The sequence below is a fragment of the Solanum dulcamara genome, chromosome 11 (assembly GCF_947179165.1).
Source record: "Solanum dulcamara chromosome 11, daSolDulc1.2, whole genome shotgun sequence".
NCBI classification, from domain to species: Eukaryota; Viridiplantae; Streptophyta; class Magnoliopsida; order Solanales; family Solanaceae; genus Solanum; species Solanum dulcamara.
The window spans coordinates 14515726-14542058 of NC_077247.1; the positions used below are offsets into that span (position 1 = coordinate 14515726).

Genomic DNA, 26333 nt, shown 5'->3' on the forward strand with positions numbered 1-26333 from the left:
ATTAAAAAATGAACCTGCGATCAATCTAGTGATTTCACAGAAAGAGTTGAACAAGGCTTGACAAATTATGTTCCTAGAAAAATCAGGAATGATTCAAGTTAGTATGGATGAAGGATATTGTAACACCCCATGTCTTCCATCATGTGTAGACTAAGTTCACATCAACAAACCTATTATGATTTTGAAGAATGAGGTCATAATCAAGCCTAAAGATCAAGGGTCCAAGTATATATACATAATGTGTTAAGATAAGGTTAAAGTGATTATATTTGGATAGAAATAAGGAATTGAATTAAGTAACCTACTATCTTGACCTATGTGCTTCCCCTACTAGTTTGACCTATGTTCTTTACCTATGTGCTTTCACCTACTTGCTTACACATTCTACTTGCTTAAACATGCTATGTTCTTACACATCCTATGTGCTTAAACATCCTACTTGCTTAAGTAGGTGACACACTATTTAAAAAGAAAATTTACGTCCTACTTTCTTAAAATCCACCTACTGCTTAGGGAAATACTTCTAGAAGTTGGCCATAACAAGATTGGATAAAACTCCTACATTAAAATCCATAGGCATTGGTATATTTTTACATAACATGTGTGTGTGACCATGTGAAGGGGTACCACATTAAGCACTTGCTTAAAGGTAAATCTTTGCTTTGAAGTAATTGTATGGAGGTGTAGGTGAATATAGCTAAAAATCAGAATTTCTTTATTCTCCTATTCTTTTATCCTCTCTGTCTCTCTCTTAAAGCAAATTGTCTCTACCAAACTAATACTAGCCAAGAACGTCTCTCACTCTCTCCCCTTAGTTTTAAGAAATCTGAAGGTTTACTACAAAGAGATTAAAGAGGAGAAATTGAGAGCTTTGCAGCCAATGTAATTCCATATTCTCTCCTAGATCGTAAGTGATTTTATCTTTATTTGAAGAGTGAAAAATTTAAGGACAATCCTATTCTTGGATGTTAGAGACAAGTTCTCTTCTTGGAAATTGAAGAAAAGGGGGCTGAAAATTTCTCTCTAATTAAGGTAATAATTCTTTCTCCTCCTATTATGGTATATGAGATCATAAGGGTGTTCAAAGTATGTTTAATGGGTAGGACTCATGGTACAATGATTGAAAGTCATGAGTCTAAGTTTTATCGATTATTATAAAAAGGTTTGGGGCTGTCAACATATGGTGAAGTTTGGAGCAATGTTGGGTGCATGGTTGGAGTCATTGGTGTTAAAGGACATTATTTTATACCTATATATGCTGGTAAAAGTATTGTTTATAAGTATAGGACAGTTGGGTGTTGAAAGACTATTTTTGATAATTGTGGAGCTTTATGCCCACTAGGTGTTTGACATAATGTCATACTAATCTATTGACCCTATTGTGATATAATCTATTTGTATCATGTATATTATCATTTATAGTGTTGGATGACCTCAATAGAAATTTGTGTGAAGTGTTTTTAAGGTAGAAATGAAGGGTGTAGTGATACATCATTTAACTTGAGGGTTGTGCAGGCTTGCTGCTCGTTATGTATCTATCTCCTTTTTGGTTGTTGTAAAGACCGATGATTGATAGGAGACCTCATGAGAAGGTCATATGTTATGTACACATGGCGAGAAGGGAATGTATGAAAAGGTCACCCTTTAATATTGGGGTTATGAGTTTGCTGCCCGGCTACTATTCTGGTAAGTTGACGTGATCCAAGCTTGTTAGTAAGCTAGTTATTGTACTATTATGTATTACTTGATGTTATTGTAGATTAACACCTTAAAGGAAAGACCGAATCATGGTACTACATATTATTAGTCAGGAGATAAGGTATGTAAGACTAAGATCTCTTTCGTGGTTAAGGAATGAACCCTTGTCACATGTATCTCTTATGTGATTCAATAAGATCCTAGATTACACATGTTAAGAGTGTTTATATGTTGGATACAGATTCTATCCATGTACTACCAATTTGCTTCAATTGTCTATTTGTCATATACTTCATTTGCTCAAATGTTCACACGCCCTTTTCATTAGATATCACTCCCATTGTGATAGTCTATAATGCTACCTTACAAAAACCTTAATATCTCCGTTATACAATTTCTATGTCCTTATTTGGAAAACATTGTCCCTAATTTGTGTCTACTTAATTGCTTCAGTAGTTCACATATTTATGTACCCTTTCATTTGACTTCATCTACTAAGTTTTGTCGTATAATCTTATATAGTCCTTACCTCTCCATTTGAGGTGTTACACATTTCCATTTGAAATGCATGTATGCCCCATTGAAAATGTCCAAATGTGTTTTGAATGAACCATGCGCTAAGTAGAATCATTTTCTTACTTGTTATACACCTTAATGACTTATTTGCTACATGTCCTAATGTCCTTACTTGACACACACCTTCATAGATCATCTGTATATGTTCTTTATCAGAAAAGGAACACTTTAAGGTCCTAACACAATCTCAATAGAAGGGACAAGGATCAAGCCAAGACAACAAGAGCTCTAGACAAAGCTCACTATAGAAATAGGTAGAGAAAAACAAACAAGATCACAAATCCATGCATATGGATATGACTTCTTAAAATAGCAACAATTACAAGGTCAAGAATTATGTTGATCTTATGAAACTAGATCAACCAACTGATTAGCAGAATAAAGAAATCATCAACAAGGAAACAACATCTCTGGTAAAGGTACAAACAATCCATGAAAAAGCCACCAACAAAAGCTCCGGTATTGAATTATCTCTCCCACAATCCCCTATCCCCAATAATATGGATAATAGTACAAGAAATATATACATGCCTAAAAGGATTTCAAGTATTGAATCAATGCTCCCAAACCCCCATTCCCTATATTATAAGGTTGGGTTGGCTGTTAAAAAATTTGAGGGAGGTTTGGAAGGAATGAAAGTGGAGAACCATATCAACCTGCAGGATGGAGATCCAAAGGGTGGGATATGCCTCATGATATACATAATGACTAAACTGACCCTAGGAAAGACCATTGAGCCCCTGCAACCACTTACATAGTTAACTCTACAAGATACAACAATCAAAATACAGCTGATACCCACAATCTGGAAAAAAGATATAGAAATAGTATTTGCAAATATGGACTATGATCACAATGTAGAAAATTTGGGGTCATCTCAGGTTGTGGATGTGTCTATTTAACAAGATCATGATAATAATAATGTAACTCCTAATTAGAGCGGATACTATCAGAGGATCAAGAATACTACAAAAGGGAAATGAAATGGGGATAGTCAAGTTAAAACTCTTAATAAAAAATATTAGGAAAAAATAATCAAAAAAGAGATGCTATTAAGAGGAGACAACAACAATAAATAAACCAATAATATGATAAATTTGGTCATTTTCAAGTTCACCAATAACAAATAGGTGGCTGTATTGAGATGTCTATTCTTAATACTAAAAATAGAGCCCCTCCAGATGAGTATGGGGTAATTCATTCAGAAGATGAACTTGATCGGGATTGCCAGTCTATTAATAAAGAGGAGGAAGAAGATGAGGAGACTAGGAAACATTTGATTGAAGCTTTTAGCTCCACAGATAACAATGAGATCAACATAAAATTAGTGAGATCACCAATACTCAAGGACTGTCACCAAGGGGAAGAAAAAAATCAGAAACATGACAGTAAGTAAGCCAGAGCAAGTATATCTGCTACCTCTAGTAGATCAAAGACTAGGTTAAGAATTAGATGTTTCTAATGACTAGTACCATATGTTGGAATGTCAGGAGTATCAACGCCCATGGAGCTCTTGAAAGACTCTAGCAACTCAAGAAAATTCATAATATTTCCCTTATTTCTATTCTTGAACCATTGTTAGACAACTCTCAATATGGATCGTGCTACTTGCAACCCCAATAGTAAGATCTTGATCTTTTGGGCCAATGATTTGGACAGCAATGTTATGGATAAAGATGAACAACAGATCACTTGTGAGCTTAAACATGTAGAGCATACTGACAAATTCATCCTCACTGTTGTGTATGGGAAATGTAGGGACTATCTTAGAAGACTTCGTTGGGATAAACTCCTGAACTTCTCCAATCACAATAACCCTTGGTGTACGATTGGGGACATTAATATTAACACATCAGTTGAAGAAAAATTGGGAAGACAGATGTACAATATGAATAAGAGTTTTGATTTCATTAATGTCATAGAATTATGTAGACTAATGGATTTACGCTATAATGGCCAAAGTTTCACATGGTCTAATCAAAGATCTGGGAAAAATAGGATTATGGAAAATATTGGACAAAGCTATGGTCATTGACAACTGGTTAGAAGTCATGCCTCAAACCACTATTTCACATCTTCCTTCTGTAAGATCTGCTCATTGTCCTTTATTAATGTACATGAGTGTGAGACAGGAAAACACTATTAAGTACTTTAATTTTTGCACTTTTGGGTGGAGAATTAGAGCTTTATGAATACTGTACGAACATAATGGAATAGAGACATCACAGGCAGTTCTATGTGTGTGTTTCATATGAAATTAAAAAGGTTTGGTTCTACATTTAGCAACTTGTCAAGAAATGACTATGGAGACATTTTTTCTAAGGTAAAGGATTTTGAGGAGAAAGTCAGAAATCCTAAAGAAATGATCATAAACAATAATGCTGAAGAGAATAGAGCTTAGTTATATTGAATTAATGTTGAATATATAAGATACTTGAAACTTGAGGATTCTATTCTTAAACAAAAAACACATCTACAATAGTTCAAGGAAGAAGACAATAATTGCAGATATTTTCATGCCTTTATAAGGGGAAGAAGAAGAAGATTGCTTATTCACAAGATTTGTATTGGTGATGATGAATGGATTCAAGGTGATGAGAACATTGTTATGGATGTATGTGAACACTTTAAAAATATCTTTAATGGTCATGAGCAAAGAATTAATGAAGAATCTCTTAACTGTATTCATAGACTGGTTACTCCAGAACAAAATTAGATTTTACAGAACATGCCTACTATGGAAGAGTTGAAGCACGTTGTATTTTCAATGAACCCCAATTTTGCAGCTGGTTCTGATGGTGTGAATGGAAAATTCTTTCAATACTTTTGGGATATCATCATGATAGACTTCCTTGGAGTGGTTCAATCCTTCTTCTATGGTCACATAATACCCAAATACTTTTCCCATGACTGTTTGGTCCTACTCCCAAAAATGGACCATCCTAATAATTTCTCTGAATATATAGACGTATAAGTCTCAGTAACTTCACCAACCAAATTATCTCAAAACTCTCATGTCTCAGACTTTCTTCCATACAACCTACCCTTATATCTGAAAACCAATCAGGCTTTGTAAAATATAGGAGTATAACTGAAAATATCATGCTTGCACAGGAGATTACTCATGGGATTAAGAAGCCTAAGGAAGGGAATAATATTTTTATTAAACTAGACATGAAAAAGGCATACGATAGAGTGTCATGGTCTTCACTTGTCTTGTTATGAGAAGGATGGGCTTTGGTGATGTGTTTATTGATATGGTTTGGAGAATAGTGAGCAATAATTGGTATTCCATTATTATCAATAGTGTGAGGCATGGTTTCTTCCAATCATCTAGAGGACTTATGCAAAGGGACCTATGTCCCCAGCATTGTTTATCATTGGTGTAGAAGATCTTTCCAGATTATTGAATCAGTTTCATCAACACCAAATATATCAGGGATTTTAAATGGCTATCAGGGGCCCTTAAATTAATTATTTATGTTTTGCAAGTTATGTCATTATATTCACTTTTGGAAATAGAAGCTCCTTTTAGTTGATCGTGAAGACTTTATCTACCTATGAACAAGTGTCTGATCAGTTGATTAACATAGATAAAAGTCATTTTATGATCCTTGATAAAATACCTCAGCAGGTTATTGATACTATTATTGAGGTCACTGGTTTTAATCAAGAGGTGAGTCTTATTACCTATCTTGGGTGTCAACTCTATATTTGGGGTCAAAGAATTATTTACTACTCTACCATGGTAACAAAAGTGCTGAAGAAAATCAGGAGATGGAAGTCTAGAATACTTAGCTATGGGGGAAGGGCTACACTTGTGAAACATGTGCTCCAATCACTTCCTATTCACATCTTATCAGCCATATCTTCTCCCAAGACTGGTTTGAAATACATTAAAAATCTGAATGCATATTTCTTTTAGGGTTTGGATAAGGAAAGAAAGAAATATCATTGGGCCTCTTAGGAGACTTTAAGCTTTCCATGTACCAAAGGAAGAGTTGGAGTGTTACAACTTAGTGACATCTCCACAACCCTCCAATATAAATAATGGTGGACTTTAAAAACAAAACACTTACTGTGGGGGAAATTCCTTAAAGTAAAATACTGTCAACGAGTCAATCTTGTGCAAAGAAGTGGCACACAGGAAAATCTGTGCTTGGAAACATATGATGAGAAAAAAGAAGGTTGCTGAAAATTCCATCCAATGAAAGCTCAAATCTGGTCCTTCGATCAGTCACAATGCCTACAATCATAGATATGATAACAATAAGGTCTCTCAATTTCCTAAAAATGGGCATTGGGCTAAAGCATTGGTGAAATTTCATGCACCTCCACTGTTAGTTCCACGAATTTTGAACTATCAGTTTCATTACCAAGAGGGTGTATCTGATGATGCTATTGGGAACCTAAATGACAGTGGAAAATTTACTTTCTCTTCAAAGTAGGAAGAGATCAGACAGAAACAACCTAAGACCATAATCAATACTCATATCTAGAACAAAAGTGTCCCTTTTAAGGAGTTATTTTTGTTATGGAGAGCAATCACAAGGAAATTACCTACTAATGAGAGGATTACAAGGTTTGGTGCTGAACTAGCTGAGTGGTCCTGTTGCATTAGATCAGGTTTGGACATAATAGAACATATATTTCTAAGTGGGAATTTTACAAATCCTATCTGGAAGAAGTTTTCAACGATCATGGGTATCAGTCACTCTCATATCCCTCTGAGTAATTTATTGTTACAATGGTGGGGTATGGAATACAAAAATGAAGTGCATAAGATTATTTTTCAGACCACACCTATTTTCATTTGTTGGAATTTATGGAAGCATAGATGTTCAACAAAGTATGAAGAAAAAAAGTCCAACATTTCCATGGTGATTTTTCAGTTTGTCAAGGACATTTATCTCCTCCTAATACTATTTTTCCATTGTCCGTATAACTAGAGGGAATTGGTCCTTATGATTGAAGGATGCAAACATGAGTTGAGATTTATCAAAGTCACTAGGAATAAACCTCCAAACACCATATAGAAACTGAATACTGATGGGAGTGCATTTCAAAATCCAGGAAGAATAGGGGGTGGTGGAATTTTGAGGTACCTAAATAGGGAAATGATCTACTCATTTGTTATACATCTTGGTCAAGGAACAAACAATCAGGTTGAAGTTACTGCAGCTCACTTTGGTGTTAACTGGTGTCTTCACGATGGTTACCATAAAATTATTTTAGAAGTTGAGTTAGAACTACTCATGAAATGGATCAATCACAATATTAATCGCCCATGGTGGATACATACACACATAGTAGAGCTTCAAAATACTATAGGCCAATTAGAATTCTTGAGATGCAATCACACCTATAGAGAGGCCAATTTTACAGCAGATGCTCCATCGAAATAAAGCCACCATTTTGACATACCCCAATAATATTATACTCAACAGCAACTATAAAGGGAGACTAGATGAAATTTCATCATGGATAAGGTGGGCATGGTTAATTTTAGAAGGAAGAAATTGAAGAAAATCAAATAAACACCTTGAGTTTTTAGGGAAGTTGGGATCACTGGTATTGAAGTCTCTATACAAATTTTGGTTGCGTCCATCCTTTTCAACATGACTATTTCTTTAATTAAGTTATAGATTTATTGAATATGACTTAGTTTAGAATTCTCCTTCTTATCTAGTAAAGGGAGAGACTCCCTCGTTTATGCATTTCCTAGATACTTTGTATTAGAGAGGAGTCCTCTCTTTTTAGGTATTTAGTATTTAGGTTTCCTTTCTAGAATTTGGGATAAGTTAACCAAGCTTAGTAGGCTAATCAAATTGTGCAACACCCTAGGATCAGAGGTAAGACTTTATGTCCCCCTCCTTGTACTTTTGTTATTTTTGTAAGACCCCGGAAGTCAGAAAGTTGAAACCTAGGAGAAAACTCTCAAAATGTTGAACTAAACCATGTGTATGAGTCACTCTATGGCTCATAAAGTTAAGTCGTAGAGTGACCCCTCAAGAAAATGAGATGTTTCCCTCAAAAGAGGTTCTACGACTCAAGAGGATGAGTCTTCTTCATGTTGATGGGTCGTAGGAACCTGTTACGACCCATGGACCGCGACTGGGGTCCGACCTGACCCCCATTTACGTAACTGTCGACTACAGTCAAATTGGACTATGTATAATGTGCTACTGCTCACAAAAACCTCAATGGATTAAAACTTTTTCATGTTCATATAGCCTCCTAGATATAGGAACCAAACACATAAACCCAGTCGGTGATAAAATATTCATACACGTGTGGCATCTTTCATTTGCATCATGTCATGAAAAGAAAAGCCAGCCGATAAGGCTGCCACCATATAATAGCTTTTATAACATATCGCATAGGCATAACCGAAATAAACTCCTAAACAACCCACACACATATGTCTACAGACCTCTAAGAATAGGAATGACAACATATGGTGGGACAGGGCCCCCGCCGTACCCCTGAATGAACGAAAACATACAGCAGAGGTTTAGTACCCAAAAGCTAGGCTCCGACATAATGGATCTTTTCTCGAACTTGCTAGGTGGAACCCTAGGCTGGTGGATCCTCAAAGCGCGCGTCTGTACCTGCGGGCATGAACGCAGCCCCCCAAGAAGAGGGGGGTCAGTACGATATGTGTACTAAGTATATAAGCACAACATAACTGAGATAAAAACTAAACCAAAGATGCAGGAAACCAAGTATAACATTTAATAGGGTACTGTACCTGCACCTCACAAAATAAAGTCATGTATACCACTATCACATACTGTATCCGGCTCGCTCGGGGACTCGGTTTTACAAACACATCATCTATCATGATAGGTATATATATTCCATTAATACTGTGAGACATACAGCCCGATCCCTATATATAGAAAGTACATGCCGAGGAACGACGTCCCGATCCATGTATCATATCATAATGCCGAGGAATGACAGCCTGATCCATATAATGCATAATAATGCCGAGGTATGACAACCCAATCCATATAATCCATAATAAGCCGAGGTATGATGGCCCGATCCGTATAATGCATAATAATGCCAAGGTACGACGGCCCGATCCGTATAATGCATAATAATGTCGAGGTACGACGTCCCGATCTGTATAATGCATAATAATGTCGAGGTACGACGGCCCCGATCCATATATAATGTAATATGTATATACGTACATGTAGGAATTAGTAGCATATCAAATATCCCTCAACCATTTTCGTAAAGTATGCCCAGGAACCCCCAGGTTTAGGACCTTACACATCCAATCACTATTCAGCCTATAGAAGGCTCAAGGGTCGTAGTTCAACTACTTCAAGGCCCTTATCATTCAAAAGTGGGTACAGGTCATGAGTTACATCCAGAATCTATAAATGGGGCTATATCCAAATCCATGTTCTATGGAACCTTTAGTCTAGTCTTTCTCGAAGCAGGAAAACACAAGTTTTACATGCACCACTTCCTATCACATGAAAGACTTGAAAAGTAATGACTCAACTTGTTACAGGAGTTCTAATCAGTAGGAAGTGAACAAGAGTCTTAACTCACCCTCAGAATTTTAAGAGTGGAATAAATTCAAACTTCATATACACAATACTTACATCTAAGTCGTGCCAAAGGAGAGGAAGAATAACTTTACATACACTACTTCTCAGTATATAGAATACTTGAGGAATGGAAGCTTAACTACTTTAAGAGTCTTAACATTCAACTGTGAACACGAATTATGAATCATGAACCATGTTCAGAGCCCATGAATAGAGTTACCCCAAGCTTCATACAAATATCACTTGTCAATTAGATATAAGACATGCCCAAAAGAAAGAACAGATAGGCTTTACATACTTATACCAAAACATGCCAAAAGAAGTAATAACTTTACATACCTCTGGTCGACTGCTTTTAGCCCGACTTGTCTTGTCGTCCTCTGAACCTATTTAACACGAAGGTAATACTAATATTAGTAACCTTCAACTTTCCAGCTTCTAAATCCACAACCAAGCACCCATAGGAACCAACTCCTTATTCTCCTTTCTCGACTAGTCTCGACTAGTTTATTAATTAATTAAGAAGTTAACGGAATTTGGGAAGCATCTCCTCTATAACTTGCCCTGTCCAAATTTCCAATTAGGTCCCTAAGACCTATAGACAACCAAAAACAACAACCTGCAGCAATTTACACCAACAATATACAACATAAACTCCAAACAACTTATTCAAAAATACGGTAGCACAATAGGGCATCTAGCCTTTATTTTGTAATGCCTTTCATTATACACAATGAGGGGTCGTGTGGATTCAACCAGCAGAACCCTAACCCACATTAGAACATATTTAGGCCCTGCAACAACACATCACACCCCTGCAACAGCACCTCACACGAACAACACTATCCTTTGACGACAATTTAACTATAGCGATTCCAATTTAGTTTATTTCGAACGTCGAGCATTTCTATGACATTCTTAAACTTCCAGCAGCATAAAAGGTGTGTAATACACCATATAAAAACACCATAAACTTTAAATTGAAAGGAAAAACCTTACCTTTCCCAAAATTGGCCAAAACTCGCCAAACCTATCAAAACGTGAATTCTGGACAGCCTACTGTCTTGTATTGTCGCTTAGTTTCGAAGGGGTAATTGAAGAAAACAAGATTTGTGTCCTCAATGAAAGTTATATATGTGTGTCTTAGGGTCGCATACAATTTCAAATTAACCCTACAGCAATTTTTTACAAAATGATATGCCCAAAATAACAACAGCAATCCGTGTAAGATTTCCAAAACCAAAACCTGGGCAGTACCTCCTCTACACTTCATCACCCTTTTTCGTGAATATAAAAGCAAAACTGGATTTGAAAGTCTACATAAAAGTTATAGAACTATGAAATAACTTTCCAAAACAGATTGAATCACCCGAAACTAATCTATACATAAGAAGTTATACCAATATTACTAACAACTGTCCCCTCCAAAAATGGGTCTGTTCCCTAGCGTTTTCTATTTAAGTTTCTCTTAGTCTTACAAGTGAAGATCTGAAAATATGGTTCTGTAGGCATCGTAATATACATATATACACCTCCACGTAATTGAGGAACACCGTAGATAATTAATTCACAGAAGAAAAGTGAAGAACTTACCTTAATTTCCTCCAATTTGTGGATGCTGTTGTGAGCTCTCTTTCTCTCACGTTTCTCTCTATAATTTGGTTGATTTTGGATAAATAATGACTTAAGGTCATTAGCATACATATATATTGTTCCTTAGGAAGTGCCACGTGTCAGCCCCTAAGGGTGACACGTGTCAAGCCCTTATTGGGCCACGAATCCATACCTAGCCTCCAAGGCTGCCATGTGGTGGTATGGGAGCCACCTCAAGTAGGTGTGTCACCTACTTGTTACAAGTAGGTGCATCACCTACTTAGTCAAAGTAGGTGCATCACCTACTTAGTTAAAGTAGGTGCATCACCTGCTTGCTTCCGAGTAGGTGCTACGCCTCCTTCCGCCTCTCCCGTTGGTTTGTAATCTCGTCTTACTTTAGGAGCCCATGTAATCCTTGCTACGTAAGCTCAACATGTACTCCAGTGGCTTAGTTATATAAGTCGTCCAAGTTGGTAGCTTACGTAAGTAAGTCGAGTCCTACGACTTATTATTTTGGCCTCCAATTTGTTCCAAATCCTTATAGATCTATTTCCAACCTGCACTCTTAAGGGGCGTCACGTCCTCCCTTCCTTAGAGTTATTTAATCATGTTATAGATAATCTGGGTCATGGGACATCTTTCAAGAAGCTTAAGAAGACGTTCCGAAGCGTAAAGGTACAGGGTATAACAGAACCTCTCGTAAACCAAACCTCAAAGGCCTTGTTCAAATATCCCTCAAGGCCAAGTCTGCATCATGTTAGGATGGGTCGTAGAAGTTGTTACGGGTTGTAACAATGACTAGTGACAAAACTTCAAAGAACCTCTAATTGTAGGTTTTTGATACCTGCAGGATGAGTCCAAAGAATGGCTTATTTCCATATTGACAGTTCGTAGACACGCCCTGTTCCCAAACTTCAAAGACTCAATTTTTGGGGTACTTTTCTCAGACCTGCAAGATAAGTCATCTTGATGACTCATCAACCCTTCGACAACCTGTAGAAGGTGATTCGTAGGGTCAAAATTCAAAATTTAATAAAGGGAAATTGTGTCTTTTTCCAAGTTTAATTCAATAAACCTAGACACATTTATGTCTAAGTTCAAAGTCTGTAATTATTCAATTCTTCAAATCCCCCTCCTATTCAATTATTTTTCCAAAATTTGACTAAGGCAAGAAGAAAAGTCTCCCAAGGTTTCTCTGCAAATTCAAGATAGGGTTTCTAGATTTTTTCAAGTTTCTTCTTATATTCTTAGTGAGTTCAAGCATGGTATGTGGGTATTCATTCATGGGTCCTTTCCATCCATGAAGTCCCAAAGTTTCTCAAAGTTTTCATTCAATTTATAATTGATTATGAACCCTTATTTTCATAATTTGCATTGGGCTGATTTAATTCTGTTTTTAGATGTTATCAATGATCATTGTATGTATGTTCTCATATGAATTGTATGATTTTAAGTTGAGTCGTAGCTTCCCATACTTAAGTTATTTTCAAGAAATGATTATGAGTTAAAGATGAGTTTATGAGTCGATCATGAGTTAAATAATTTACAATGAAATTTTTTAATGATTTAAAGTTGACATTATGATTTTAAGGTTGAAGTATTATAATGATCAAAGGTAAGATTAAATATGTTATTATAGTGTGATAAGTTCAATTCTCACGCAAGTATGTTTCAAGATGGTGATAAGGACAATTCTCACTGAAGTAATGGATTTCTATGAATCACAAAGTTAAGATGAGTTGTTCCTACTATGTGTCATGATCCAACCCCATAGGCCACGATTGGGGTCTGACCTGGACCATCGTATACATAACTGTCAAGTATAAGAGCTATACATAAGAACCTAGTGGGTAACAACATTTTCATGTACATGTAGCCTCTTTCATTCAGCCTCTTTCATTCGTATCATATCATGAAAGGGTACGCAAGCCGACAAGGCTTCCATAACATAAAAATATTTACAATTAAACAAATTCACAAACAATCCACATACTCATGTCTACAAACCTCTATGAGTATTAACTATATCATATGGCTGGATAGGTCCCCCGTTGTACCCCTGAATAAACGAATATATACATCGAATGACCAGTATCAAAAGGTAGGCCCTAGAATAGTGAAGCACTTCCAACATAGCTGAGTGGAAATCCTAAGCTGGAGGATCTCCAAAATGAACAGTTGTACCTGCGGGCATGAAACATAGCCCCCTAAAGAATGGGGGTCAGCACGATATATGCACTGAGTATATAAAGCATAACATAACATAATTGAGATAACAACTAAAATAGGGATGTAGGAAACAAGTATGATAGTTAATAATTCAATATACCTGCATCTTAGGAAAAGAGGGCATGTATATCATCCTCACATATCACCCCTGGCCCGCTGTGGGACTTAATATTTCCATCGTATACAACATTATTTCATACACTACAAGTACCTCACTATGTTTTTATATGTATGCCTATTTATCATATCCGGCCCTTTAGTGAGGGTCTCCGTGAAAGGGTAGTGTACATATCGTACCTCACCCAACCTACTATGGGACTCGGTGCCATTATCACATAGTAAAATATACCGAAGAACATTCAGCCTAATCCATAATTTAAAATAATGTCGAGGAACGTATGACCTAATCCATATTTTAAAACAATGTCAAGGAATGTACGACCCAATCCATATTTTCTATCATCTCATCATATATATATCCGGCCCGAGATTCGGTGATGAACATTATCAGATATGGCGTCATCGTATGCTTCACTTCATTGTATATGGCATTTCATCCTCGTATACTTCATACATATATATATAGCCAGCTTGGGACTCGGTTAACAAATAGTAAAGCTAGGCACGACCATGTTCCCAGCCTCCTTATGGGACCTCGAGAAAGATAGGTTACAGTGTGCATGAGTAGAGTAGTGAGAAACCATATGCAACTAAGTCATCATTTGAGACTCAATGAAACAGTCAAGTGAACCATCACCTGAAGACCCGGGGAGTAATTATCTGAGGTACACCTTTAGATGTCATTAGGCTCACAACAGCTGGGCCTCAGAGATCACAGACATGCATTAAGATAATGCCACACAATTTATGCAATCAGAAACACAACGTATTTGGTCAGAGACTCAACTTATGCAATTAGAGGCATAGTTTATGCAATCAGAGACATTGATCATTTTAGAGCCTTTAGGAAGGGGAGCTTGTGCATTTAATTATTATTCATCAAATAGGAGACTCGAAGGTAGTAGTTCAGCTACTTTAAGAACTTTAAAATCAAGAAGTGCATAAGATTTATGGTTCATGCTTCTTATGCATCTAATTACTATTTCACACATATAGAAGGCTCAAGGGTGATAACTCAACTACCTTAAGTGCCTTATCATTCAGAAGTGAACCAAAATTATGAGTCATGCATCAAGTTCAAAGCTCATAAATAGAATTACCCCAAGATTCATACGCATATCATTTGTCACTTATACCTAAGACATGCCAAAAGAGAAGAAAGGGTAGCTTCACATACCTGTTATGGACTACTTGCATACAAGCTCACTTCATTACTTCCTTAACCTATTTAACATGAAAGTAATACTAAAGTTAATAACCTTCGACCTTCCATCTTGTAATTACATCACCAACTACCCATAGGAACCAATTCCTTGTTCTCTTTTTTTGAGGAGTCTCAACTAGTCTATTAGTTAGTTAGAAATTAACGGAATTCGGGCAGCATCTCCTCTATAACTTACCCTATCCGAACTTCCAATTTAACCCCCAAACCTTAGAATACAACTAAAAAAACCATCAGCAGCATATATCCAATTAATTTACTTCAATATTACACAATACAAACTCCAAGCAATTCGCCCAAAATCACGAGATACCAAAATAAGGTTTTCAATCGTTAATCCGTAAAATCTCTAACCAAGCAGAACAGAGGGTTAGGTGGCTGCAAGAAGAAGCACCCACACCTATTTTAACCCACGTTTCATCCCTGCAACATGGCATAAAATAATCTCCAAATACAATGCCACAATCGCAACGATACTATACAACCTTAACAACTCTAACTCGGCTAGAACGACTTCAATTTAGTTTGTTTCTAACGCCAAGCATACTTATGCAATTATCTTATTTACAGCTTCTTTCAAGACATGTAATACACTCCATAACAACATTATTAACTCCACTTCTAAAGGGAATACCTCACCTTGTCAAAAACTTGCCAAAGTTTGCCTTGGAAGTCCTCTTAACATGCTGAAACGTAGTGGACTGTTTGTATCACGTTTTAGCTGCCCCAAATAGACATTTTACGCTATTAAACATCATTACATAACTGTAGGATACCTTAAATAATTAATTGATGGATTGAAAAGGGAGGAATTACCTTCCTCTAGCCAAAGTCGTAGCTCCCTCTCTATCTTTCTATGGTTTTTCTCTTTTTTTCCCAAGAAAAACATGCTGAAAATGAGATATACTCCAGAATATAACACATATATACACCTCCTTAGCAGGTGACACGTGGAATCCCCCTAGGGGTGACATCTTGCATCTCTCTAGGGTGCCATCTCATGCCATGCAGCCACCCATATGCTACCAAATGGCAGTGGGGTCTACCCCAAGCAGGTGAGTCACCTACTTGCTTCAAGTAGGTGCGTCATCTCATTATTTCTCTTCTGTGGGTTCTTAATATCATCTCACTTGAAGATCTTATGTATTACTTGCTACTTAATCTCGATGTATACTCAAGTATCTTAGTTATGTAAGACGTCCAAGTTGGTAGCTTATGAAAGTAAGTCAAGTACCACGACTCATTATTCGGCCTCCAACTCCTTCCAATCCCCTCTAGACCTATTTCCAACCTTCCCTCCTATGGTGTATCTTATTCTCCTTTCCTTAGAGTTATTTGATAGCGTCGTAGATAATCTAGATCATGTGGCACCTTTCAAGAGACATAAGACAATGTCCCAAGGTGCGAAAGTACGGGGTATAACACTATGTTTTAAAGATGGATTGATTGGCAGTTACTATATTTCTCTATTATGTTGTAATCATGTTTTTATGAGTTACAGTTGGGATATTGACTAAATATGAGGAATTCTAGGTGGGGTTCGATCCGGTAATGCAGATAGTTACCTAAGGGAATCCTAGTAGTAACATAAAGTCCCATACTACATTGCCGACATAGGTTGCCTTCATAGCCTAGCTAGTGGATTCATATAGCCCAGTTGAATAGTTACTTTTGGAGTATGCCCTGGCAAGGTAGCCTCCCCTATTTTGCTATAGGAGTCATCGGCCCGTCTAGATCCAAGAGTCATTAAATTCCTTGTAATAACTCGCATGGTCTTAGTTGTTGGTTAATGGTCCTATCCCACACAAGCTCAAGTTAAGTTATGAGATGTGAAGTTATGAGTTTACGATGAAGTTTTATGATATGCATTGACCAATAGTTTCTTATGTTTTAAATTGCTTTTAAGCTTTACTCATATTTGTTATAAATGGGTCATGCATCTTATGGCTTATTGATTACGTTTTTTTACTTTCTCATGCATACCTTAAATACTTAGTACTTTCAAATGTACTAATGCATACTTTGCCTAAATTGTCTCATAATGTATGGATGGATGACACTCGTGATCATCTAATTCATGGCTAGTGATTGCTCTAGATTTCTTAAGAATTTTGTGAGTCCTAATTCTATCGAGGACATGACTTTTATTCACGTTACTATTATTTTGATTTTTTCTATTGTTAGGGTGAGCTAAGAGCTTTTTCTAAACCTTGTTAAAGGTTAAACTAGAGGCATATTTAGACGATAATATGATATAGTCCATGCGAACATTGATTGGTTGATTTTATCCCTTAGTCCCATACCCTTTAAGATTATTACTTCTGTTTGTATTTATCATTTTCTTTACCTTATGTATGCAATGTATGATAATATGGTTTGTAGTTGGGGTCCCTTGCATCCTGATCGTTGTGTCGCGGCTTGGACTTAGTACTAGTTATGACAAACTTGGTATCAGAGCACAAGATTTAGAAAAGTTCTAGGGAGTCTAACATGCCTCATTAAGTAGAGTCTTATTCATTGGTGTGAATCACTTCTTTCATGATCTATGTCGTGTGGTAGATTGGTTAAGTCTTTTTCCTCTAATACTTGTTCTTTGCAATTTTTAGAATATGCCTCCACAAAGATACCCCATTACAAGGAACGTGGTTGAAGATGAGAAACCTAAATGACCCTATGAATGATCAAGTTTCCAATGCCGAGTTCTGAGGGGCGTTTCGAGTGCTTTCTCAAGCCATTACAACTCAAATAAACCGTGAAGTAGTAGTATCGTGAACCCAAATGTGGGTACGATAGTGAAAAGAGTTTGTGATTTCATCTGAATCAATCCTCTAGAGTTTTGGGGTTCTAAAGTTGATGAGGATCCATAAGATTTTGTTGATAGCATCCATAAAATTGTTGAGATCATGGAGATTATCCCGGTTGAGAGGGCGAAGTTGTCTACGTATCAATTAAGGGGTGTTGCTCAAATTTGGTTTGATTAATGTAAAAGTCAGAGGCCTAGAGAAGAGGGTTCCGTGACTTGGGATAAGTTCAAGGGAGTGTTTCTTGATCACTTTTTCCCATTAGAGTTGAGGGAGGCTAAAGTGCAAGATTTTATAAACATTAAGAAAGATGGCATGAGGGTGAGAGAGTATGCCCTCAAGTTTGCTCAATTGTCAAAGTATGCTCTATTCATGGATGCTGACTCAAGAGCTCGTATGAGAAGGTTTATTTTTGGGGTGTCGAATATGGTAGCGACGGAGGGAAAAATAATTATATTGATTTAGGAGATAGATAGTGACTTCTCCCATGCCAAGTCTAGAAGGGTGGGCGTATTTATTTTTGCCAAAAGTACTCTGGCCAAAGGTCTTATAATTCCACTACTCCAAGATTTAACAAAGATAGGGTGCCCAACCCTAAGCCTCAAGGAGGTTCTCCTATTGGCCAAGCTACTCCCGTATGCAAGAAGTGTGGTAGAAACTACAAGGGTGAATGTTTAACCAGATTGAATATGTGCTACCGGTGTGGTAAGCTGGGTCGTCATGATAAGGAAATAAATATCAAAGATGCTCATCCTCAAGGCCAAGTTACTCAAGATGGCCAAGTAAAACCAAAGGGTAGTCAATGCAATAATAAGGTTTACGCTCTTCACAGTAGACAAGAGGTGGAGGAGACTCCCGATGTTGTCAGTGGTGTGGTACAGGTCTTTCACTATAATGTTTATGCTTTGCTTGATCAGAGTGCAAACTTGTGATTTGTTTCCGCTTATGTGGCCATGAGATTTTATGTTAGTCTCGAGATATTGTTAGAGCCTTTCTCTATTTATACTCTGAAGGGTAGTCGGCTGTGGCTAAAAGAGTGTATAAAAGATGTCTGATTACGGGTTTCCATAAAGTTACTTTATGTGATATAGTTAAGCTTGAGATGACCGATTTTGATGTTATCCTTGGTGTGGATTGGCTATATGCATGTTATGCTTCTATTGATTATAGAGACCGAGTAGTTTAGTTCTAGTTCCTAAATGAGTCGGTCCTAGAATGGAAGGGTAGTAACTCCAAGTTTAAAGGCCATTTCAATTTGTGCCTTAAATCTCGGAAGATGATTTCCAAGGGTTGTATTTACCATCTTGTCAGGGTTAGGAATGAAAATTTCGAAGCCCCTATCTTCGGGTCAGTCCCTATTGTAAATGATTTTCCAGTTATGTTTCCCAATGATTTACCTTTTGCTCCTCCCGGAAGGAAAATAAATTTATGTATAGACCTTCATTCGGATACCCAACCTATTGCTATTCCTCCTAACAAGATGGCTTCGGTAGAGTTAAAGGAGTTGAAGGATCAATTGAGAGACTTGTTAGACAAGGGTTTTATTAGGCCAAGTATATCCCCACGGAGTTCCCCTGTATTTTTTTTTAGAAAGAAGGATGGTTCATTGCGTATGTGTATTGACTACCGGTAATTGAATAAGGTAACCATCAAGAATAAGTATCCAATTTCGAGGATAGATGACTTATTTTGATCAATTGGAAGGGGCGAGTTACTTCTCCAAAATATACCTTCATTCCGGCTATTACCAATTAAGGGTGAGGGAGTGTGACATTCCCAAAATGGCATTTCAAATGAGGTATGGCAATTTTGAGTTTTTAGTCATGTCATTTGGTTTTACCAAATCTCTCGCGGCTTTCATTGACTTAGTGAATAGGGTGTTCAAGCAATATTTTGATATATTTGTGACTGCATTCATTGACGATATTTTGGTTCACTCTCGGAGTGAAGAGGAGCATTCTAATCACTTGAGGATTATGTTGCAAAGTCTAAGAGACAAGAAACTATTTGTGAAGTTTGAAAAATGCGAGTTTTTGTTAAGGGATGTGGCTTTACTTGGTCACATTGTGTTCGGTGAAGGGATTATGGTTGATCCTAAGAAAATCTAGGCAATTAAGAATTGGCCTAGACCATTATTTCCTTTGAATATTAGGAGTTTCTTGAGCCTAGCCGGATGCTATAGGAGATTTATGGAAGGGTTTTCATTGATCTCATCACCTTTGACCAAGTTGACTCAAAAGAAGGTGAAATTTCGATGGTCGAAAGCGTATGAAAAGATTTTTCAAGAGTTGAAAGATCGTCTCACTACCTCTCCTATCTTGACCTTTCCAGAAGGGTATATGGCTTCATGGTATATTGTGATGCTTCAAGGGTTGGTATTGATTGTATATTTATGCTATATGGTAAGGTAATAGCGTATGCTTCTAGGCAACTTAAGGTACATGAATGGAATTATCCAACCCATGATCTTGAGCTAGCGGTGGTTGTGTTTGCTTTTAAAATTTGGAGACACTATCTTTATTCTGTCCATGTGGATGTGTTCACCGACCGTAAGAGTTTACAATATATATTTGAGAAAAAAGACTTGAACCTTCGATAAAGGATATGTCTTGAATTGTTGAAAGATTATAACATGAATGTGTTGTATCATCTGGTCAAGGCAAATATGGTTGCCGATGCACTAAGTAGATTGTCCATGAGTAGTGTGGCCCATGTTAAAAAAGATAAGAAAGAATTGATCAAGGATGCTCATAGATTGGCACGTTTAGGTGTGTGGTTGGTTGACTCTGATGGTGGAGGTGTTTTTGTGCATAATGGTACAGTATCGTCTCTTGTAGCAGAGGTTAAAGCCAAGCAAGATCAAGATCCAACGTTGGTTGAGTTAAAGAAGTCGGTTGCTGAAAAAGACATTGAGCTTTTCTCCCAAGGGGGAGATGGTGTGCTACATTACCAAGGTCGTTTGTATGTACCCAATGTTGATGGGTTGAGAGAGTTGATATTGAATGAGGACCATAGTTCCCAATATTTGATCCATCCTAGTTCCACCAAGATGTATCGTGACTTGAGAGAAGTGTATTGGTCGAATGGTATGAAGAAGGACATAGCGGAGTTTGTAGCTAAGTGTCCGAATTGTCAATAAGTTAAATTTGAGCTTTAGAGGCCGAGAGGTATAGCACAAGACATTGAAATTCCTACTTGGAAGTGGCAAGATGTGCATATGGACTTTGTAATGGGCTTGCCTCGTACTAAGAAGCAACATGATTCCATTTGGGTTGTTGTAGATCGTATGTCCAAGTTGGCTCATTTTTTACCGGTTAAGACTTCCTATGGTGTAGAAGATTACGCTAAGTTGTATGTTCTTGAATTGGTAAGACTTCATGATGTGCCCTTTTCCATTATATTGGATCGAGGTACACAATTCACTTCACACTTTTGGATGCCATTTCAAAAGGGTCTCGGTACAAAGGTTAAGTTAATTATTGTTCTCTATCCTCAAGCTGACAGTAAAGCCAAAAAAATGATCCAAACTTTAGAAGATATGTTAAGGGCGTGTGTTATTAATTATAAAGGAAGTTGGGCTGAATATTTGCCATTAATTGAGTTTGCCTATAATAATAGCTATCACTCTAGCATCCTAATGACTCCTTTTAAAGCATTATATGTGAGGAGATGCAGATCCCCGGTGGGATGATTTCAAGTAGGTGAGATGACTTTATTGGTCCAGATTTTTGATGGATTCTATGGAGAAGGTAAGACTCATAAGGGAGAGGTTTAAGATGGTTCAAAGTCGTCAAAAGTCCTATTCCGATGTTAGGAAATGAGAGCTTGAATTTGAGGTGGATGATTGGGTCTATTTGAAGGTTTCACCCATGTAGGGTGTAATGCATTTTGGTAAGAAATGTAAATTGAGTCCTAGATAAATTGGACCTTATAAGATATTGAGACGTGTTGGAAAACTGGTTTATAAGTTAGATTTTCCACTTGAACTAGCCATGGTTCACCCAGAGTTTCATGTGTCTATGTTGAGGAAATTCTTGTGTGATCCAAACTCCATAGTGCCATTAGAATATTTAAGTGTTGAGGAAAATTTGACTTATGATGAAGTTTCGAAGGAAATCTTAGACCGGAAAGTTAAGAAGTCAAACAATGAAGTTGTGTCCGTCAAAGTGTTATGGAGGAATCAAGAAGTAGAAAGTGCTACGTGGGAGGCGTAGGTGGATATGATGAAACGATACCCATACCTCATCCCTCTACTCAAGCCCAAAGTAGTAAGTTATTCTTATTCGAGATAAATTGAACTGTTATGTATTCAATACCTCCTATGTAATTTATATGCATGCATATTCATGAAAATTTTGATTTTAAGTCATGATTTTATGTTCAGTTGATGTTTTCATGGTCCATGCATTTTAAGATTCCATCATGTTCATGTTGGGCTGCTAGTCCTTTTTCTATATCCTTCGTATGATAAGTTAATCTTATTCAAGGATGAATTTTTCCAAGGGGGAGATATTGTAAGACCCCAGAAATCGAAAATTTGAAACCAAGGATAAAACTCTCAAAATATTGAACTGACCCATGGGAACAAGTAAATCTACGCCTCATAAAACTTTCTACAGCTCATAAACTTGGGTTGTAGAGTGACCCCTAGAGAAAAATGAGTTGTTTCCCTCAGAAGAGGTTCTACAACTCAAGAGGATGAGTCATCGTCATGTTGACAGGTCATAGGAACCTCTCGTAAACCAAACCTAGAGGCCTTGTTCAAAGATCCCTCAAGGCCAAGTGTACGGATTGTCAGGATGGGCCATAGAAGCTGTTATGGGTCATAACAATGACTCATGACAAAAATTCAGAGACTCTCCAATTGCATGGTTTTAGGACCTACAGGATGAGCCAAAAAATGGCTCCTTTCCATGTTGACGGTTGTAGACATGAAAGGTTCCCAAACTTTAGAGACTCGATTTTTGGGGTACTTTACTCAGACCTGCAAGACGAGTCATCTTTACAACTCGTTATCCCTTAGACGACCCATAGAAGGTGATCCGTAGGGTCAAAATTCAAAGTTTAATAAAGGGCAATTGTATCTTTTTTCAAGTTTGGTTAAATGAACCTAGACATATTTATGGCCAAGTTCAAAGTCTATAAATATTCAATTCTTCAAATTCCCCTCCTATTCAATTCATTCTCCCAAAATTTGACTAAGGAAAGAACAAAAGTCTCTCAAGGTTTCTTTACCAATTCAAGCTAGGGTTTCCATATTTCTTCAAGGGTCTTCTTCAATTATTAGTGAGTTCAAGAAAGGTATGTGGGTATTGATTCATGGGTCCTTTCCATCAATGAAGTCCCAAAGTTTTCATTTAATTTATAATTGATTATGAACCCTAGTTTTGATGATTTGCATTGGGCTAATTTAATTCTATTTGTAGATGTTATCAATGAACATTATATTCATGTTCTCATATGAATTGAATGATTTTAAGTTGAGTCATAGAAACCCATGGATAAAGCTATTTTCAAGCTATGATGAGTTAAATATGAGTTTACGAGTTGATCATGAGTTAAATCATTTAAAGTTGAGATTATGATTTTAAGGTTGAACTATGATGATGATCAAAGATGTTATTATAGCGTGATAAGTCCAATTCTCACACAAGAATGTTTCAAGATGGTGATAAGGACGATTCTCACTGAAGTTATGGATTTCTATGAATTACTAAGTTAAGATGAGTTGTTCCTAATATGTTTTAAAGATGGATCGATAGGCAGTTACTATATTTCCCTATTATGTTATGATCATGGTTTTATGAGTTTCCGTTGGGATATTGACTAATCACCGAGAGGCTTCTAGGTGGGGTTCGATCCGGTAATGCAGTTAGTTACCCAAGGGTACCCTAGTAGCAACCTAAAGTCCCAAACTATGTTGCCCACGTAGGTTGCCTTTACGGTCTAGCTAGTGGATCCACATAGGCAAGTTGAATAGTTACTTTTGGAGTATGACCTTGCAAGATAGCCTCCTCTGTTTTAATGCAGGAGCATCGACCTATCTCAATGCAAGAGTCATTGGATCTCATGTAATAGCTAGCATGGTATTAGTTGTCGGTTAATGGTCCTATCCCACACAAGTTGAAGTTAAGTTATGAGATGTGAAGTTATAAGTTTATGATGAAGTTTTATGATATTCATTGACCAAGAGTTTCTTATGTTTTAAATTGGTTTTAAGATTTACTCATATTCATTATAAATGGGTCATACATCTTATGACATATTGATTACCTTCCCTTACTTCCTCATGTATACCTTACATTCTTAGTACATTCAAACGTACTAACGCATATTTTGCCTACATTGTCTCATAATGTAGAGACGGACGACACTTGCAATCATCGTATTCATGGCTAGTGATTGCCCTAGATTTCTCAAGAAGGTTGTATATTGTTATTCTATTGAGGACATGACTTTTATTCACGTTACTATTATTTTGACTTTCTTCTATTGTTAGGGTGAGCTAGGAGCTTATCCTAAGCCCCCGTCAAGGATTAAACTAGAGATATGTTTAAATAATATTGTGATGTAGTCCATGCGGATGTTGATTGGTTGATTTTATCCCTAAGTCCCATACCCTTTGAGATTATTACTTCTGCTTATCTTTATCCTATTCTTTACCTTTCGTATGCAATAAATGTTAATATGGCTTATGGTTAGGGTCCCTCGCATCCTGATCGTCGTGTCACAGCTTGGCCCTGTTTGGGTCGTGACAATTTTATCTGTATATTAAGGCCTGGAGGTGTTGCTCAGCCCCTGTCCCCCTCTAGGGTCGTTAAAAACTGTCTAAGCATGATTCAATACTACCCAATCCCGAATTCTAACTAATCAACTCATAATTACATTCTCAAGCGCAATCTAAAGAGGGGGAAATTGTCGCCTACTGATAGGCCGATCACATGCGCTCCAAAATTATGGAATTAGGGATTCCTCTTTCCTAACTTCCTCTGAACACATCCATGCTATCAAAAATAGGTACATAATGTTAATATAGTTGTTTTTTACATCAAAATAATTAAATTCGGAGATGGACTAATTTTGGAGTCAAAGATAGGAATGTGGGACCCGCCCCTATAATTCCGGAATTAAATTTATGTAAAGGTTCTAAATACTACCCCAAATTTTTGTTCCAATATGGAACATAATTCAAGGATCGAATCAGTGGATAATCAAACATGCAAGAATTCACCATTTTAAAGCTAAAACTAAGCTATGGCAGCGTTTTACAAGGGATTTTACCTCAAATGAAGATTCCAAATAACTTTTTGAAGCCCCTAATGCGTTCTCCTAATAATTTCCAAGAAATTAGCCTTTGAATCACCACAATTCAACATAAAATAAGAAAGATACCAATTTTTGAACTTTTGGAAAATAATTGAAATTCAAGGCTTAAAATGCATCTCTGGTGTCGCTAAAGCGACCTCGAAGATCCTTTAAGAAACCCCCACCAAAAGGCGGGCTTTGCTTTCTCTACACAAACTCACTTAAGTGATTAGTCACTTTAACGGCGTCTTCCCATGGTATCCTGGTCTCTTTAGCGACCAGGGTTTCTTTAGGGACGGCACTAGACACAACTTGTGCAAAATGAATTTTGTCATTGTCCACGTCACAAATGGGGTACTCAGGATTCTTTTAGAACGCTGTGTGCACAAACGAGATATGTTACCATACCAAATTTGTCGTATTGGACTCAATGATGCATTTGACATTTTCATATGAGGCCATTTCAATGAAAAATGGGTCCCACAGGGCCTTTTTAGCCAAATTCTACAACGGATCTCAGGATTCAATCGGAGACCTCGAATATTGCACGAAGGGTCATTCTAGAGTAAAATCAACACTCCAAATCTAACTGCGCTGACAAAATTTTCATCTGAGTGTATTTTTCAAGAATTTTGACCAAGGTCTACCTTATGCCAAATTTCAAAGTCTAAAGCGCCAAATGGCCTCAAACTCGCATTGATTGCATTGATACTCAGGCCGACCATTCTACTTGCCTAATTTGCCATTTCAAAGCTGATAGAACACATACGAGTTCTATTTTGATGTATTTTACCTGAAGTAATGACCAAAATCGACTCCTTAAGTTATAAACAAGCTCAAAAATAGGGAAACAGGCCTAAAAGGTAAATGAATGACCCGACGACCAAACTGTAAATGCCTGGAAGTCATAAATGGCTTGGTGTTTCTAAAGGAATGCTCTAAACTATAAAAAGGAGGCATTAAGTCAAAAATGGCCTTGAGGATCATTATAACATCCACTACTAAAATGGACTTTCATCCGCGAAAGTAAGATTTAAGAAGTACCCGAAGGCTCAGATAAACTGGAAACTGCTCTTGAAGTGCCTCAAATGAACCTTAATTATAGGAATGGCTCTCGATCACCATTGTTGGACATCACTGGCTAGAATAGCAACTGGCTCCTCTACAAAGGTTAGAGATCATCCAACTTAACTAAATTATACTGGAGCACATGAGACT

At 37.0% G+C, this 26333-nt stretch overlaps 1 long non-coding RNA gene across 2 annotated transcripts in view; it reads left to right on the forward strand.

The window, feature by feature from the left end:
• The first annotated feature begins 752 nt into the window (after nucleotides 1–752).
• Nucleotides 753–26333, forward strand: part of LOC129875296 (uncharacterized) — an 88358-nt gene continuing 62777 nt past the window's right edge. Inside the window, exons 1-3 of one of the 2 annotated variants that reach the window (XR_008763135.1) lie at nucleotides 753–1032; nucleotides 1516–1686; nucleotides 24172–24234. This is a non-coding gene — a long non-coding RNA (uncharacterized LOC129875296). The remainder of the gene's footprint in view (nucleotides 1033–1515; nucleotides 1687–24171; nucleotides 24235–26333) is intronic. The other variant, XR_008763136.1, reaches the window with a different exon arrangement.